Source organism: Lepisosteus platostomus, chromosome 3 (assembly GCF_059453375.1).
Source record: "Lepisosteus platostomus isolate fLepPlt1 chromosome 3, fLepPlt1.hap1, whole genome shotgun sequence".
NCBI lineage: Eukaryota > Metazoa > Chordata > Actinopteri > Semionotiformes > Lepisosteidae > Lepisosteus > Lepisosteus platostomus.
Genome location: NC_142613.1, coordinates 34,382,795 through 34,396,556, shown reverse-complemented (window position 1 = coordinate 34,396,556; position 13,762 = coordinate 34,382,795). Strand labels below are relative to the sequence as shown.

Genomic DNA, 13,762 nt, shown 5'->3' with positions numbered 1-13,762 from the left:
GTGATATGTAATTATACTAACTATATGTTCTCCACAGTAAACCTCATAGAATAAGCATGGTAAACCCCACACAACTGTAAAGCTGTATTAAAAAGAAACAACAAACTACCGTAGGTAAATGCTTTTTTACCACTTTTGTCTTTGGCAGTGGAGTTACACATGAATGCAATATTGAAAAATAAATGAGACAGCATAAATGTCTTCTTATTCTTCCTCTTCCTCTAGGAATAAGCTTAGATGTGCTTCCTAATAATTAGATGGGAAATTAAATGGGTTCTGCAGTTTCCAACAATGCAGAACTCATGTTTAGATGTGGAAAACTTTTTTTTACTCCTGGATTTATTGTCAGGGGTAAGAAAGTGTTAAAGCAACTTAATTTATCTACATCCCTTAAATGTGAATCTGTGAATAATTTGATTGATTTTACCACAGATACATAAGTATTCCTTAGGTGTAATACTAATGGAGAAAAGCCCAGCTTTTAGTGACAGGGCTCCATAATATTTTTTTTAACAATTACATTGTAGATATATCTGTTACTCTCTTAAATTTCAAGGTGTTTGTATTATTTGCACTTTTTTACTATTACCTGGGAAATACGTCTTTGTGTTTCGTTTGTATAAGTGTTGTAAATCAGAGTATCAGAGGAGAATGCTCAGACTTAAGGATCATGCTCTGAAAGATGAACTAAACTCAAAAAGCATCAAAATTCCAATTTTAATTTTTACATTTTTAAGGACTGTGCTACACTTTTCTATCTCTGGAAAAATGCTTGTTACAGTATATACAGTAAACACTACTCATATAATAACAAAATACATTCAATTGGAACTTGGAATCTTCAGAATTTTGTAAACTATGAAATCATCAAAATATCAAGATAACATGCTGCACTCTCTGTTTTTGAACAATGAATCAAACATTTTTAAATTAGTCCCAGTCACTGTTCAGAGGATTATACAGGGAGTGTGCAAGTGTACACTCTGAGTACTACAGCTACTGTAACTCCTTCTACTTTATAAATGACACTAAACAACTGAATAGGTTCCAAAATTGACAAAAATGTGTACTTGAATGTGAGCAATTTAATACTAATGTAACATCACAGCTATACTACTCTGAAATGCATACATAAATATATGACAGTGTGGTTTGATAGCTGTCAGCTATGTTTTCATATCTCTACCAGTACAACTTGTAGCCACTTAAGTCTGTCTTGTCAATGACAAATATTGGTATGGTTCATATTGTGTGTTCAGTACAGGGGATACTTTCTTCACTGTTCAAATGAGGCCTAATTACACTCTGTGCATTTGTCATGCATTAGTATTTAAACATCAAAGACGCAAATTCACATTCACATAGATACCACAACTTCTCTCACTGTTTACACTTAAAAATCTGATTGTGAAGTTGTTTTTCTGAAGTAATAGTTTTAAGGGACTTGTCAGCGTCTCCAAATAAACTGCAGTATCCTTTGGGAGAAAGGCTGCAGTATTTTAATCTGCTTTTAATGTATGCTACTAAAAAACGCTTTCGAGGAAGGATTGCAGTTATTTGGCCGATTGAAAATACTTTTTCACAAAATGTTCTTTTCTAAAGAACCCACTTAGGATTTTCATAAATATTTGTCAGACAGCTCTTTTGCTTTGAATGTTTCAAGGATGTACATGTTGCAAAAATGTTCTCTAAGATGGGTGGTTACTGCAAAGTATTAATGGTGATTTAAACTGCATGGTTCAAGGAAACTGACGGTTTCATTGATAATTTTGTTTTCTTTTTTATGACATTTTTGGAAGGAATAATTTAAAAAAATGAAGAAGAACATGAAATAAGTATTGCTTTGAAAATGTTTACGTTTGTTAATTAAGAGCTGTAGCTCATGAATTGATCTGTAGCCATTGTTCTTATCACCATTGTCACAATAGCAGATAGAAAGCAAATGCATGAGCATTGAAACTTCTGTGTTTAAATTTGGTGCTGAAGGGTTTTTCTGTTCATTTGTTCATTTTTTATTTTTAAAAAGGCACTTTGTGAAAAAAGTTTGTGATTGTATGTATCTGTAGAGACTTGTGTTGAAAGGTGAACTTAAACAAATGGTTTGTTTGTTATCACATGAATGAGTGCTAAATAAAGCCACATAGGATTCTCAAAGATGACCCATTGCTTTTGTCCGTCTCAACAACAAAAAAGGTGGTAAATGCCAAACTCCAAAGCAGTCTTGCTCTGACTAGAGTGCAATTTTAAATGACTGTAATATCGAAATTGATGTATTCTGTGGTAAAGAATACTTCTTCGTTCTGCAGATGCTGTAAAACTACGTGGGTAAATTCAGAGATCAAATCGATTTATGAGGAAAGTTACAAATGCACAATATGATTTTCAGAATCCATATTAGGAATTGAAAGTATTGAGTTTTATAAGAGATGTATAAAATGATTTTTTTCAAACTCATCTTCCATTTAATTCATTCTAAATGTCATTGACATTTGAAAAGACATTGACAGCTCTTTGGGGGCACCATGGTGGTGCAGTGGTTAGCATTGCTGCAACACAGCACTGGGCCCCTGGGTTCAATTCCACAGCTGGGGGTGCTGTCTGTGTGGAGCTTGTATGTTCTCCCCATATTCGTGTGTGTGTTTCCTCTGGGTGCTCTAGTTTCCTCCCACAATCCATAGACATGCTGGTAGGTCATCTGGGAAAATTGGCCCTGGTGGGAGTGTGTGTATGTGTGCCCTGCAAGGGACTGGTGTCCCGCCCAGGGTGTATTCTGTGTTGTGCATGTTGATTGCTTAGATAGGCTCCAGCTCCACTGTGACCCTTCAATTGGATGAAAATAGTTTGAAAATTGTTGGATGACACTTCTTGGAAGTATGTATCAGGGTAATTATTTTCTTAAAATGTGACGTTTCAGTCCAGTAAGCTTTTTGTTAAATGAAACATCCTGATAGACCAAAATTCTGGGTTACTTTATTCTGATCACAAACATGGAAATCTGAAAAAAAGACGTGCACATTTTATTGTTTGTATCAGTGATTCTTTTGCTGTTTTACATTAATTGAATGCGTGACATCATAAAGACAATTAATATGATAGGAAGATCCTGCGTGTTGAGCTGGAGAGCTCACACATTAGAGATATGAGCCTGGGCAACGTAATTACAGTAGATTGTAAACAAGATATTTAGCAAAATAGCACAACTGGTCAAATATGGCCCCAGTAGAATGGACTTGAGTCAGGATATCTTTAACTCAACAGGTACAGTAAGACCAAACAACCACCAGATTTTAAAGTGTGTTGGTGAGAGTCAGTTCACACCTGCTGACACAAGTTATCCTCTAAGGCTTTGTGAGCTCACAGAGAGGGTGTCGTGTGGTGTATACAGTACATGCATGGGAACTGAGGCAACTACGTCAGGATTAGTAGGGAGTTGTGGCAGCTGGGCTTAATTAGTTCAGCTGCCCTTATCCTTCATTCTGCTTTCATTAGAACCTCTTTTAGAGCTGATAACAAACAGTACAAATTATTATTTGTTGTTATTATTATTATTATCCTTATTATTATTAAGTCAATGAAGGGTTTGATTGTGTAATCAGGGGCTTGGCTGGAACAAAAACCAACAATTGTGTGAATCACCATAACCAGGCTTAGAAAGCACTGGTCTAAACCCTGCTTGTGTTCCCCATTAGTATGTGAAAGATCTACAACATTTTGAGTTCTGCTTCGCAATGATAGGAAGAGTCGAGTGCACATGGTTTAATAATGTAGCATACATGAACACAGTCTGAACATGCAAACTCCACCCATAACGCACTACTGACCAGACCCAATCCCAGGACCCAAGAGATATGCAGCAGAAGCACTAAACACCAAGCTGCCTACTTTTGCGATACATACTGTACAGTGCGTTTCAGTACACGCCACCCTGGGAGTGGGAAATAAGATGCTTTATGTATTTGTATGAATTTATTTCTGCAGTTAGTTAAAAGTTGCAACACAGCTGTCTAATTTCCCCTCCCACTACATAAAAATGCTGATGCATGACTTTTCAATCAGATTTTCAATCAATCTTAAACCATTATTTCCACACACCAATCTGGGTGATTTCTAACCACAGCCAATAAATTATAAGAACTCAGATAATCTTTCTGAGAACTCCCTGGGGGCTAGTACACAGAGGTGTTTTATGTATCTTACAAAGAATAAATGGAGCTATAGTAAAAGTTTGCAGCCACACACAATTATTTTGCCTTTATTAGAGGCTCAGTAGCGTGACATACAGTAACTAACTTTCACCGGTGAAACATGCCCATATGTACAGTATACACACTAAATGCATTAAAACTGAGTTACATTTTGCTGTTACTGTGCAATGCTATAATGTGGACATTAATAATGTGACAAACTCTACAGATTTCAATACTCAGTGTTAATGTCAAGGTCATTTTAAATATTTAATAATAAGTCTCATTGAACAGTTCTGGCACCCTCAGCGTTGTAATAAATCATTTATTGGTTTGCTTTGCAGACAGCTTTGTTCAGGACAACACTGTATATAATGCAGTGTAAATAATGTAATGTACAAAGTTTTACATTAAATGTAAGAGTGGCATGGGTGGCACAGTGGTTATCATTGCTGTCTAGCAGTGTTGGGACCCTGAGTTCAATTCCTGGGGGTACTGTCTCTGTGGAGTTTGTATATTCTCCCCATGTTTGCATGGCTTTCCTCCCACAGTCCTTAAAGATCCAGGTAGACTAATTAGTTTCTGGGAACATTGGCCCTGGTGTGAGTGTGTGCTTGTGTGTTTTGCCCTGTAATTGATTGACATCCCATTCAGGGTATACAGTATATGTATTCTACCTCCTGCCTGTCGCTTGTCAGGAGAGTTTCAGACTTCCCTGTGACCATTAATTGGATTAAGAATTGGGTTAGAAAATGGATGAACGGGTGGTAAGAGTGTTATAAAGTGGTATAATAAAGCTAAATATCTCTCCCTAAAGAATCAGCTCAACAAAATTTTACTATCCCTTAATTAATAAAATACTAAGTGAGCAAGATTGGTAGAATGGCCTCCACTCAGTATCAACTTTCATTAACCATCCATTCATCATCTGTTTTTCCTAGTGAGAAATCTAGCAGCCTTTCTAAAGTGTTTATTAACAGGAATAATGAAAAGAAAAGTGCACCAACATTCAACTGGCCTGTCTGCTCGGAAGAAAGAAGTAATTAAATGTGTGAGCCGTTTCTCCTCCAGGGCAGTATATACAGTAAATAAGGAGGAACTGGATTCAAGTTTCCACAACCTTCAGAAAGCAAAGGTTATTTTCTTCATTTATTATCACTTCAGAAATCCTTACACAGACAATGTACAGTACCACACATGTAAAGGGTTGCAGTAGACAGTTAACATAGTTATTGAGCTTTTAAATTTATTAACTCATTTCAATTTCAAATGAAAATCTCACTCAGTGTATGAGAAAGTGGAAATTGTCCCAAGGGTTTTTCTAGTTTTTTTCTTTTTTTAACTTGTTAATGTCATATTTTAAGTTGTTAAGGTCATATTAACCACTTAAGAGCCTCATGGCTTCTTCTTCCATGCCCGTCCTTGTCTCCCTTCAAATAGTAGAGAGATAAATGAGTTCTGTAAGGAGGAAGGAGCCACATTTTCTCAAAAGGAATGTGAGAGACTGTGCACCGATTACAGGAAACATTCAGTTCGCCATCATTGCTGCTCAAGGGGTTGCCACCAGTTACTTTTTCACACATGGATATTGAATGATGCATTATTTGATGATAAATAAACGTCGGAAGAGTGGCATGCGTTCTGCCATGCTTCATCAGATTAACTAGACCAGTTAAGATCTAATGACATTTTAGGTTTGAAATATGTGAAAATCAGAAGGTGTTCACAATCTTTTCCTCAGCACTGTAAATCTCTTTATTCCTAAACAGATCACCTTGCTATACCTCAATATCTTTCAGACTAACCCTCGTATTGAATGGTTTAGCGCATGAGCAACTTCAGACACAGTTATAGTTTTATCCTCTTTGACTGAATACATGGCAGACTTGCCATAAGATGAGGTCATCAATTCCCCCCGCATCAAAAAATAAAAAAGTGGAACGAGCCAAGGGGCTGTTGCCATGCTGTGGTGAAGAGACAGCGGATGCTATGAAGAGAGTGAAACTATTTGTTTTTGCACTTATCCAGGATCACTCAATCCTTCCTCTCAATTTTAGTTACAAACTGCATACAATGGCTTCTCAAAATATTGCTGTTTTTGTAACATGAATTTTAAACTCATGTGGTCACTCTAAGCATAAAGTTAAATTAAATGCAATTTTAATATTAAAAGCAAATATGAAATAATATTTGCTACTCACATATATATGCTGATGGAAAAAAGAAACGCAACATTTTCTGGAATGAGAATACTATAGTTATAGCTTATGTACTTTCACAAAAAGTTGTCAATTTGTTTTAAGCCCTCTGACCAGCAATACAGCACTTTTACCCAATGAGGTCCAGGTGGAACAATGCCTGATCAGATCATCTTTAGAAAGGCCTTAATTCAAAGCTTAGGTCACTGCAAGAAAAAGGCCACACTTAGTCAGTTTTCTGTGCATTCCATAATGCCTCGAATGTCACCAGAAGCAATGGAAAGGGCCATTGGCATGCTGCAGGCAGGCATGTCATGTGCCAGCATTGCCAAACACTATGGAGTAAGCCACTCTACAGTTTCCTGACTGCAGAGAAGATTTCAGCAGATGGGATCCAGATCTGGATCACTCTTTGATGGGACACAAGCCCATCACAGGGCAAACACAGACACACACGTACTCACACCAGGGTCACAAGGGGAGCCGGAGCTTATCCTGACAAGTAACCAATGCCAGGCAGGATACACTGTGGATGGGATACCACTCACGCCAGGGTCAGTTTTCCCAGAAGCCAATTAACTTTCAGTTACCAGCATGTTTGTGGACTGAGGGGAAAAACAACAGAGCTCCTGGAGGAAACCCACGCAAACTTGAGGAGAACATACAGTACAAACTCTGGTGTGGAATTGAACCCAGTGCCCCAGCGTTGTAGGGAAGCAGTGCTGACCACTGCACCACCATGCAACGCTATATTTAAAATATTATTGGAACTTCATAGAATTGCTATAATTTAGCTTTCGTACTGATTTGATTTTAAAAAGCAGGATGATGGAGAAGTACATTGTTGAAAACTGTGATGAGGTTTTCAAGAAATTAGGATTTAAGATTGTTAAGTATGTAACTTTTAAATATAATATAAACATGCCACAACTCCTGTTACCGAACTCTTTATTCTCACAAAGATGGACTCTGTGTAGTGTCTTGTTCCCCAGACAACCTTAAAGGCTTCAGTGTCAATGTGCCACAGATCTCCATTCCTCAGTTCATAACTGCTAGTATATACATTTATTTGATAATGAAAGTACTTTTCGAAAATTGGGCAATTACAATACATTATTCATTTGGAGGGTAGTATTGTAATAAAATGTATAAGGGAAAACTTGGTATTTTGTACTATTTTTGGGGATTTTAAAATGTCACTATCCCTAGATGATTAATAATTCTAAGTTTTTTTTATCAGAATGAAATTTGAATCTGACTCGTTTGTTTTCAACAGCTTATCTGAATTTGCTGATAAGATATGGTTTCCGTGTCATAAGACAAAAACGTTTTCAGAACATCATTATCTCCGCCTTTCTGTGATACAGGATTCGTACCTCAGCAGGCTTTTCCTAACAGACAGACCTCCTACAAACTCTGCTACACCCCTAGTACAATAATAATAGCGTGTCTGTTGTGTGTGTGTGTGTCCAGTGTAGTGCTGCATTGAGGTTACCATGATGACACATGGATGCAGTAGCAACGACTTTTTTTGCAAATGTGCTATTAGGAAACTGACGCCATTGTGGCTCCGATGTGCTTAGCGGCACTCGGTATAGCTAAAGGCATCTTGAGCCAGCATGGCGTACCCTGGCTGGCCGTTGCGTTGGTGTATATCTCATTGCCAGGTTGCTCCCCAACCGCGCAGGCGTGTTGCGCTTCAAACGCAGAGTTGGGGCTGGTTGGAGACGGAGCGGCGACGGTGGGGGCGGCCTGTTACTACAGCACCAATACTACAGCGCTAGAGCCAGCAACGGCAGAGGCGACTGTCAGGCGTACGCATAAGGAATATAAGAGCCGACGAAAAAGGGATCCTTAAACACGCAGTGAGTAAAAGAAACCCACGTCAGAAACAGTCAAAAATGCCTTTTAAGGTGTCCTGTTCGTATTGACAGTTTTGTCTGAAGCGGGGTTACAGTTACAGGTTAGCAAGCGGGATAGTTCTTGTTACAGTAGCGACAGCTTTTTTCCTCTTTGCCCGTCTTTCCCATTCAATGAAAATGTTACTTACAGTACTGTGTGAGATTTCCACAGGGGCCTGTAGAGGGGGTCGATTGCAGAAGAATCAAGCTAAATTATTTTTTCAGAGCTGTGCGCAGGTGAATTGTTTTCTGTTACAATGGGGGTTGGTGTGAAATTGTAATAACAGGCTGGTTGTTTGTGTGCCCTAATAAAAGAATCTGATGTAGTTTTTAACACATGGGTAAAGGTTAATGTGACTCAGGGATCTGATGATATTGCAGAGGCCTGTGAATAGAAGATGTCTGGAATTGAAATGTGAGAGCAGAATAACTTGGACTAAGAAGATCTATCGCTTACCGTACCTCTGTTAATGATCATTTTTTACATACACCGATCAAATCCATTAGCGACATGCCATGCGATTGATTTGTAATTGAGAAAAATGTGTTTGCACTGAACTATATGAACTATATAATACAAAATATATTGTATTCTCGTAATCGCCTTTCTTGCAATAAGTGTTGGAATGTCAGTTAATTTTACAGCTTGTATATTTAGTGGTTTATTTTGTATTGTCGATTTAAACTGCCCATATTGAACAAAATGCACAAGTGCCTGTGTGCCCCCCCGCTCCTTGAAAACCAGCGCGACTTTTGACGCTATTAAGAAGCATCTTTGATTTTTTTTCCTCAAAGGAGCGAGGAGGACTGCTGCAGATTTAAGTGAGAGCACACTAAATAATGAAGACAAACACGCGGCTGGTAACTCTTCATTTTCATACCGTCTGAATCAACTTTTCTTATTCAGATCCAAGCTTAGCTATCGCAGTAGCACTGCCCATGCTGGTGGTTTCCCTGCTATGCGGATCAGTGTTTAGGTTTTACGGGTCACTGCCCAAGATTGCAGAGCTTTATCGCGCAGTTAAGGAGCGCTTTGACAGATAAGAGCTGAAACCAGGTAATGCATTATAATGTCATGGCTCTCTGTCTCTGTTTGGACATCGGTACATTTAGATGTTGCGTTGCGCGTGAATGTAGTTTCCTCTGACCATAAGCATAATGTCAAAATGTCACACTGTTCGACTCCGCAACAGCCAAAAGCGTGATGCTGTTCTTTAGTGTAAAATTGTCCCTTTAAAAGTTATTCCTGGTCCTGTCTTCGTACGATACAGTACTGTATGTGTCACTAAGACCAATTCAAAACTCCAGTTATCATACAGATAACCTAGAAATGTTTGTGATAATTATTGACTCCATAGAAATGTTGATGAATGCGATCATTTGCGATCAATTTGCGTCAACTGCGATCGCTTAACAATCGCAAAACAATCGTCCCCGGATAAGGGACGAAATACCTTTAAATACACATAGATGTACACTTGTGTGTTTTTTTATTATTTTTTGCTTACCCTGACATTTTCTTGTGGAAGAGTAGGCGCACACAACTTTATTGATTTCGAAATCATTAATATTTCATTAGAAGAACGGACCTTTAAAAATGCCAGTCATCTAAACCAGACACAATATAAGCTAGTTTTCATTTATCTTTTTCACGCCGATGTAAGAAGAAGAGTTCAACTATTTGTTGCATTTCCATTCTTTTTATCCTTAAAGCAAATTAAGTGGACAGCTTCTAAGACATGAACGGTCTCTCGACACTTTGTATTCTGTTTTCTGTTGCGCTTGCTTTTGAAGAACCATTATCGGACTCTGAACAAAATATTAGTGACACTTGATCTGTAAAAAGAGAATAAGTGAAAATGAGAGACGAAAGGGAAAGACTAGACATAAAGTAGATGCATACTACTTTACAGAATACGACAGACGTACTTAAATACACAAATACACAAAAGTTGTATTTAAGACAATAGGCAGCACTTCTGGGGGAGGGGGATAGAACAGTTGGCATCGAGGTCGGGAGGTTAGGTTTTTATGTATCTAATTATTTTTCTGCACCCCAATGTAGAAGAATACTCCATTACAATAATTACGTCTACTGTATCTCCATTACGATAATTGCTTATTTGTATTTGTTTTTGTTCTTCAGTCGCTTTATTTTACCTTACAGAATATTGAAGCTCACTGATTGATTGTATAAAACCTTGCAGTATATCTAATGTGTAAAACCTTGCTTCACGATAAAACAGATTTGAAACAAAGAATACAACAGACTCATTGTGGGGAGAATCAGTGGACTTTGAAAGGGGCTGTATACAGTAATGGCCAGTTGCAGCAGCAGACATCAGCAAGACATTTCCAAGTTGTTGGATATCCCGCACCAACAGGGAGGTTATCTTCATCTGCTCTTGCAGTTCCTGTATGCTTCAAGACAACAGAAAGGAAGATTGTGTGGGGGACAAAAGTGTGTGACCTGCACCCAAACATAGCTTGGCGTGGCTTGGTGTGGAAGGCATTTACTGGTGTCCATAGGAACCATCCAAAACCATAGAAACCAATCTGCTCAAACATAGTGTCTGACAGGTGACAGGCAGCACAGGAGCTACCAGACTTTCCCCCCTTTGCACTCTCTTGTTTTTTTCTAACAGCTCATGTTTTCAAAATTCTTAGACGTTGGTCGTTAATGGCTGTGTGTGAGGCTGACCAGTGCAGGTATTTGCATCGAATTTTTGCAAGTCACAGCAAAGCATGACGGTCAGTCACTGTGAGGTGAAATACGACCATCACTGCTTACAACTGACGACGGACAGACAGTCTGGTACTGTATGGGGATGAACCCTCAGTCTGATGCACTGAGGTTCCCGACAAAAACACTTGGTCTGTCTGTGCATCTGTGTAATAAGAGGAAAGAGTTTAATGGTACATAGTGCCCTGGCTCTACCCACCTGTGTAGTGCAATGATAAAAAAAAAACATCAGACATTCATGCTCGTCCATTGACTGGTCAGACATAAGACACACAAGCCACTGAGCATGTGGGGGATTTCCTCCCCTGACCCAGTAAAACTAATTCTCAGGATTCCTTGGTACAGTTAGCTCGAGTTGTCCATGTAATGTATAAACATGTTGCTGGCTTGCGTAAATCAAAAGGCTACAAAGCTTAAATTCCACTCTAGTTTTGGTACTGGAAAGAGAAATGATTTATCCATTTAGGGAGTTATAAAAGCACCTAAGAGGAAAACATGTTCATTTATCAGGAAAGAGATGTTTCACTTTTGCACAACTATAAAAGATGGCATATGTTAAGCTAATATTTAACATTTTGATGTAGTGCGTACTGATAACTCTTATCAATATATTCTATGGCAAAAATTTTGGTGAAACATCTTAATATGCACTGTACGACTGCTGAAGCTGTAACCTAGCTACTGAAGTTCGTTTATCAGCATGTTAATTGAGGCAACGGCAACATGGAACAACATGCATACAGTAGGAAATTGATGCTGTGGATATTGCGATGCAGTCATTGATTTCAATCTCGTGTTTTTACATTATTAATACACACTTTCTGAAATAGTGTGGCGGTGCGATAATTCATGATATTTTAAAAAGGATCACTCTTTTTGCTTTAGTTACAAAAGTAAACATATTAACTACAAGACCTTTCACAGGGAATTCATAAGGGCCTTTCTTAATGCTGATGTACTGTACCTTGAGGCTGAATGTGTGCTGTACTACTGTGGAACAGTAAGCAGTCACCACACTTACTATCTTGCAATTAAATCTAAAGATCAAACACTTAAACCTGTTTGAACTGATTCCCAGATCATAAAGAAATGGGAATAAATGCCAAAATACATAGCTCAATAAGTACATTAAAAAAAGATCTAGTTTTGATCCTTATCCATGATGTTTGAAAATGATCAGAAAAAAAATGGCTTAGTTTTCATTTTACTGAAATATTTTGTAGTGAAGAAGGGTCAATCACACAAATCATTTTAAGATTTTAAACAATAATCAGAACAGATGTCTGTAGAAATTCAGCTTTAATTCCTTCAGTAGCTTAGCTTTTGTGGATCTGTAATGCAGACATACCTTCAGTAACTACATGTACCAGACATGTACATTGGTTTTTAAATTTAATGTTTTAAAGGCATTTAGTATAAGAATAAAGCTCATTGTACTGTATTTATCTTAAAACATCTTGTTAACTGGACTTGTCATCTAATTTAATAAGATAATATTTAGAAGGCAAAGTGATGGCACAGTGGTGCAGGGGTTAACATTGCTGTTTTACTGCACTGCGGCATCGGGTTCAATTCTGGAACGGGGTGCTATCTGTGTGGAGTTTGCATGTTCTCCCTGTGTTCACAAGGATTTCTCCTTCATGCTTCGGTTTCTGCTCACAGTCCAATGACATACTGGTACTGTAGGTTAATTGGCTTTTGGGAAAATTGGCGCTGGTATGAGGGTGTGTATGTTTGTGCCTGTGTGTGCCCTGCAATGGACTGGTGTCCCACCCTGTTTATCCCACCTTGTACTTGTTGCTTGTCAGGATAGGCTCTGGCTCCCCCTGTGACCCTGTACTGGATGAAGTGATGAGATAATGGATGGATATTGTATATTTAACACCACAAGACAGTTTCCAAATGGGGAGAGTTCATTCAGCCCATCTATCTTGCTTGGTTGCCAGTAGCTGTTTGATTAAAAAGTCTATTGGCTTCAACAACAGCACCACCCTTTGTGTGTAGAAGTGCCACCCCTTCTTAGTTGGGAAGCACCTCCGGTAGTTTCTCCCTGTGTTGTCGTTTGTGTTTCACTCTTGATTGCGAGGAAGTCCACTGAATCAGGTCTCCTAGGTCTTCTCTAGTCAAATAAAAAAAAATATCAATGAAATGATAAAATGGCACTGTTTTTAAACATGCACACCTAACCTTCTGGATGCAGTAGCTGTGTATATATCATAGGTCTTATTTTGTTCCAAAAGTAGTTAGTGTGTGTCGCGTGGATTTACTACACCAGGAAAAATGTTTCTTTTTTAAAATAAGCTATAATCTAAGGAATTCTCAAGTGTATGAACGAGTAAAGGCCCTTGTAGGCTCCCAGGGTAAGTGCTATAGTCCTGATGTCACTGGTTTATACCTGGTGTTGATATGACCTGGGAAACAGGACACCATCAGCTGTGGGTGAGAGGGTGGTGTGGGCTTGGTTTCCTGCTCTTACTGTGCACGAGTAATTCCCGGGCCTCAGTCACGCTTGCTGTCTTGCAGTGATGTTGGTGACCAGCCTTCTGTTCCTCCCGGCACATGCAGCTTGTCAAATTATGAATGTATGTGGCAGGTGGGCATGTCGGAGGACTGCTTGCACGGGTGATTTCTGATAAGGTGGGCGTTGGATAGAAAACAATTGGCAACTCCCTTTTTTTTTAAAAAGCTAGCCAGTGCTTGAATCCCATTTTCAACAGATGGAAACAATTATAGAAG

At 38.6% G+C, this 13,762-nt stretch overlaps 1 protein-coding gene across 2 annotated transcripts in view; it reads left to right on the top strand.

Annotated features, from left to right (window-relative positions):
• The first annotated feature begins 8,094 nt into the window (after positions 1–8,094).
• The window catches only part of mapre3b (microtubule-associated protein, RP/EB family, member 3b), a 90,124-nt gene continuing 84,456 nt past the window's right edge, over positions 8,095–13,762 (top strand). The window contains exon 1 of one of the 2 annotated variants that reach the window (XM_088625413.1): positions 8,095–8,247. The gene's annotated coding sequence lies outside the window, so the exon portion shown is untranslated. The remainder of the gene's footprint in view (positions 8,248–13,762) is intronic. The other variant, XM_088625414.1, reaches the window with a different exon arrangement.